Here is a 6,000-nt window from a genome sequence, read left to right on the forward strand (position 1 = left end):
CTTTATGTGATTGATTCCTTATTTAATTCCATTGTGTTCTGAGACCAGACATTGAATGATTTCTGTTTTTTAAAATGTGTTAAGGTATGCTGTATAGCCCAGAATATGGTCTACCTTAGTGAATGTTCCATGTGAGTTTAAGAACATTCTGCATTATTATCAGCATATTTTCATGTGTTTTCTTTGTTGAAAAATAAAACAGTATTCTTCATTCCTTTAGTGAAGTCTTCCTACATTTAGTAAGAAAATAATTTAAGTACTGAAACCAATGTACCTATACTTTAACAAGAGTTTCTGAATTAATAAGAGTTCTTTTAGTCTATGTAGTGTTTATAAAATAAATCCTGAAATCTCAATAGCATGACACAGTAAAGGTTTATAATTCTTACTCCTATGTAATCCAATGCTTATTTTTGGTGTCCTTGACTATTGTCCTCTAAGAAGTAACTCCAGAATCATTATGTCTTAGCAGGAATTCTCAGCAGGGAAGAGTGGTTATAAGATTTTTATAGAGCCTTGCCTCATGTTGTTTCAACTCATTTTCTCTTAGCTGCAACTGGCACAAATCCCACAGCACGGGAGTTGGGAAATATGGAGATACTTGATAAGCAATATACATTTATGCCATATTCTACACTCTGCATTAGTACATTTTGCTTCCTTCCACATACACAGTTGCTTTCATTACATTTAGACAGTACTTAACACCTCTTCAATGGAAGCCTCTATTCCATGAACTTTAGAGATGAAAAGAGAAGCCAATCCCAGCTCTGCCCATGATAGAGTAGATGCTATTGTACTTATTCTATGCAGTCAGTCACTCTGAGAAAAATTACTGGAAATTCTGTGTAAAACAACTGAAGCAGACAGTGGGAAATTAACAATCCTGGTTTAGAGTATTTGAGAAAAGTAAAGACATTTGAATTAAATTAAAATGAAACCTCAGGCTTGTGCCCTGGCTGTATCTATGGAAACATTTCCCAAATCACAGTACAGGTAAATAGAATTCAAAAAGAAGGTGGAAGTATCACTGGGTAGAAAAAAAAAAAAACAACTAAATCACAGTTTATTGCTGTTGGTGGCTTGGGTTTCAGGAACAAGGATTCAACAAGAAAGGTACTGCAGGGAAGCTGCCACAATGAGGTATATAAAATTATTTGTCTCTTTTACTCACTGCTTAGCAGTGAGTGTAATCCCACTCCATGGTGTAAAACCCCAAGATGCCTAGCAGAGAACAACCACAAGAAGTAAGGAGAAATTTGAGTAGTTACATAGCTCTGTAGAACTACTGGAGTTCATGCCCAGTTAAAGATACCTTGATGAGTACTCAAAACTTTTAAAAGGTAAACCAGAAAGGCCATGCATTATAAATAAGGACCAAATCATAGAATAAAGATACATGATCTTGCAGGTAAACACATACCTAGAAGTAGAAGGCAACAAAATCTAGTGCCCCTAGAATATATCATGTCCAACATATAACATAAAATATTAAATTACTAATGATGTGAATAGCCAGCAACAAATCATAAGTAATTATGAGATGCAATAGTCTATTGTAAGAGCAGACTCAGATATGATACAGATATTATATTTAGCCAGTAAGAACTTCAACATACCTGTCATTCATATATTCTAGAAAAGAGTGAAAAAAAATGTGGTCTTCTATGGGTAGCTCAGTTAATTGCAGCATCATCCCATACATCAAAAGGTAGGGACTTCAATCCCCCATCAGGGCATGTACCTAATGTGTTGGTGTGATCCCTAGACCAGGCATGTATGACAGGCAACGAATCTATCCTTCTCTCTCTCTCTCTCTCCCTTCCTGTGTCTTTAAAATCAATAAATTTACCCTCAGGCAAGGATTAAAAAACAAACAAACAAACAAACAAATGTGAACTAAAAGGAGATATCAATAGAATGTTTATATATTTATTTAAAGAAGAATCAAGAATGTTTCATGCATATGATTAAAAGAAGCAAACCAAACATAGGATAGGGTATATACTGAACTCAGAGATATATCATTAGAAAAGGTACGCATACCAAAGCACAGAGAGAACAAAGACAAATAGAACAAAATAAAAAGTAAAAGATATATAGAAATTGGTTGAAAAAGGATCCCAGAAGGAGAAGACAGAAAGTAGGGTAGAAACAAAACTTGAAAAATCAAGGATGATAATTTCTTATATTATTTGGCAGATATTGGGGAGAGTGCAGTGATTCCTATTTGATAAATACAAAGCAAAATATACCTAGGTGTATTATAATCAAATTATTAAAAATCAACCATGTGACAGTATTAAAATCAGATAGAAGGGGAGAAGTTATATGACAGTTAATAGAAAAATATAGCTAAGATGTTAATAGAAAATGGATGTCAGGAAAAGAGTTTGTTGGATAGTTCCCCTCACTTCTCCCGACCAATATGGAGTAGGGCAAGGAAAGTTTAGGAAATATATGGGAGAACACAAAAGAATAAATTATCTGTGAGAAATAAAAGTATTGGCAAATGAAATAGTTACCTTAGGAACATATTCAACATGAGATTTTAGTCATACATCCCAAAGGAGATTTGAAATAAGAAGTTGGATATGTAAGTTTAGATTGCATGAGAAATTCTAAGAATTCATGTAGACTCTATATCTTCTAATCAAAATAAGTTTCTCAGGTAAGTAGTCAAAAAACTCCCAAATTAAAATTAATAAAATTTTAAAACTTATAAAAAGTATGTTTGGTCTGCTATACATCCATTAAATTTGATATTCTAATTTTTAATATAGATAGCTATTCCAGAATCAAGGGATATCTACTCCTTAATTAAAGTATGGCATTAAAATTTGCATGCACTGACATTGTCATATTACTAAATCTACCACTGCTTCCTTAGTCAAACCTAGCTATCATCTTCTTTGTCTGAGACTACAACAACAGCCTTGTCCCAGTGCTCCCATGCTCTTGTTAACACCCTCCAAAGCCATTCACCTTTTATTCTCCAGAGCAGGTGAAGCATGCTTTGTAAGATATAAATTATATTTCATCCTTCCTGTCCTCAATGCTATCCAGTGATTGACAAGGCCTTACCCCTATCTTGCCTACAATTAACTTTACCGAACTCTATAAATTTGAAAGTACAAATCTAAGTTGCTATAAAAATACTGTGTATTATGTACAGTTTTATTGCTAATATTACTTTCCAGAACACCCACTATAGTATTTCATAGCCTTTCTTAGTGTAAACTTCTCTTCAGGTTAATGTAAAAATTTCTGTGTTTTCCTTTAATAATTTGTTAAATTAGAACTCACTAACTCTGAATCAAGAGATTGCTCATGTTTCCTGAATACTTGTATTTTTAGAGGTAAATGTGTTGTCTATCTTTTAAAAGTATGCTGGACTTGTCACAGCATGTATCTTAAGCATTAAATCCAGAGTCAATTTGCATCTCTGTTTTTAATGCTTCTTTTGGGTTTATTTGTGTCACCCCAAAAGATATGTTAAAGCCATGAACTTCAGTACCTGAGAATGTGACCTTACTTAGAGAGGTAATTAGTGAAGATACAGTCATTCTGGTGCAGAGTGGGCTCCTAATTGAATGACTGGTGTCCTCATAATAAAAGGGAAGATGATGTATAGGCACAGATAGGGAGTATGTCATGCACAAGAGAGGCAGAGATTTGAAATAATGAAGGCTGTGAGCCAAGGAATGACAAAAACTGACAGTCACCACTAGAACCTAGGAAGAGGAAAAAAAAAAATTGTCTCAGAGAAAGCATGGGCTGGCTGACACCTTGGCCTTCAGAACTGTGAGAAAACAATTTTCTGTTGTTTTAAGTCACCCAGCTTGTCCTATGTTGCTATCATAGCCCCTGGAAATCAATATACTACCTATACACAATTTCTTCACTTATTTTGTGTTATATATATAATATATATTGATACATATATATAGTATTAAGACTCCTTCAACCCTCCTCAAATGCCCATCAGTAAAAGAGTGGCTCAAAAAATTGTGGTACATTTACACAATGGAATACTACGCAGCAGAAAGACAGAAGGAGCTTCACCACAGCATGGATGGAAGAGCAGAGCATTATGCTAAGTGAAATAAGCCTGGTGGTAAAAGACAAATGCCATATGATCTCACCTATAAGTGGAACCTAATTAACAAAACAAGCAAGTGAACAAAATAGAATCAGAAAAATGGAATAAAGAAGAAACTGACAATGACCAGAGGGGCATGGGAAGAAGATAATGGGGGAAAGAAGGGAAAGGGTCAAGCTAAAGAACATGTAAAAAAGACCCATGGACAAGGACAATGGGCATAAGGGAGTATTGAATGTGGGAGGTGTGGGGGTAAGTAGGGCAGGGGAGAGTAATAGCAGAAAATAAGGACAAATATAGTTGAACAACAATAAAAAATTAAAATAAGAAATGAGACAAAATTCCTCTGTCTATCCATTCACTATAATAAAAAAAAATTTAAAATGTGACCCATTCTTCTAAGCAGCTTACTAGTTATAGATATTTTGAGACTCAATATCCATGAAAGTTGATTTTAAAAAGCACACAATAATAGACACTTAAAGTATAAATTACTTGAAACAAATGATACTTTTGTAGGAATTTAGAGCTGGGATTAATCAGTGTATGCCAAAATAAACAATAAATATGGAAAGTGTCAGTAAATCAGAATTTGAGCTGAAGTTTAAGGAGTGGACAGAATAGATTTCAGCTTGTGAAGAAGAAGAGAGGACAGCATTTCAGAAAGGAAGGAAGCTGCACAATGTTAGTACAATGGGCAAGTGCACAGTGCAAATGAAGATACTGTCTCTAGAGAAAGGGCCATGGTTGGGATTTACATACAATAGTTGTCTAAATGGGAGACAGAAATACTGAAGGAAATCTGAAAAAAAAAACAAAACAAAAAGACTCAGAGAGAAGTTTAAGTCTGTTTAGGAAGACAACTGGGAGCTGTTGTAGACTTTTTGAACACTAATAGAATAAAAGGACCTAAGGGAGATTACTGCAGACAGAGAATGCAAGATAAATTAGAATCTGAGAAAGCAAAAATGAGTCAGAGAAAAGAGCCTTATTCTATAAAACTGGTTAAATAATCCACATCTTTGGTGTTAAGGGCCTGAACAAATGCTACTTGTCTGGGAAGATCAACTGTGTTTTCTGAGTTCTCCTTGAAATTCTAATTTCTTTATTGTTATTTAATTTTTCCCTTTCATCTTGTTGGATTTGAACCACTGGCATTTATTTCAGTGATCTTTTCATTTATAAGGAAAAATTTCTGCCTAACCTTGGAAGAACTTATGTAAACTTTGGTTTTTAAAAACTTTTAACATCCATGATATATTAGTATATTCATCAAGCTCACTACTAAAGCTCTGTATTGAGAGAACACCATGCTTGAAATGCTCAACCCCATTATCTTTAATTTCCAAATCACATTAACTTTGATGATTGTAGAATCTTCGTTTCCACTTCATTATTGTCCCTTTTTTGAGACTATTCTAGCTAACATGTGTGTCTGAGATAGGTAAACTCCACTTTCTTGATGTTTTTTTTCCTTTGAATTTGAGCTTCCTCATCCAATCTTTCTCTTTTAGAAAATGTAGCCCTTTTATATATAAATTACAAGGATACTTCTTGTGGCACACATGATATTGAGGACTCTTTGGACTGATACTTCTATTAAGATTGTATGGAAGTAATTTTGAAATTCATGGAAGTAATTTGAGACATCACTCACATTGCAACATCATCAGTATTATATGGCTTTTTTTGAGCAGCAACACTGAAAACTCCATCACATTTATTTTTAAAAAATTGGGTTTTGTGGACATTTTCATCTTTTGAATATAATTTTTTAAATATATGTTTCCAATGAACAGTCCTTTGACCTATTTATACAAATTAGCCCAAGAAAAACAAACAGACAAAGTTAAATTGAAAGACACTGAATATCTTAGGTATGTTCAACTGAGAGTAAC

The sequence above is a fragment of the Phyllostomus discolor genome, chromosome 3, assembly GCF_004126475.2.
Source record: "Phyllostomus discolor isolate MPI-MPIP mPhyDis1 chromosome 3, mPhyDis1.pri.v3, whole genome shotgun sequence".
In the NCBI taxonomy this organism is placed as follows: Eukaryota; Metazoa; Chordata; class Mammalia; order Chiroptera; family Phyllostomidae; genus Phyllostomus; species Phyllostomus discolor.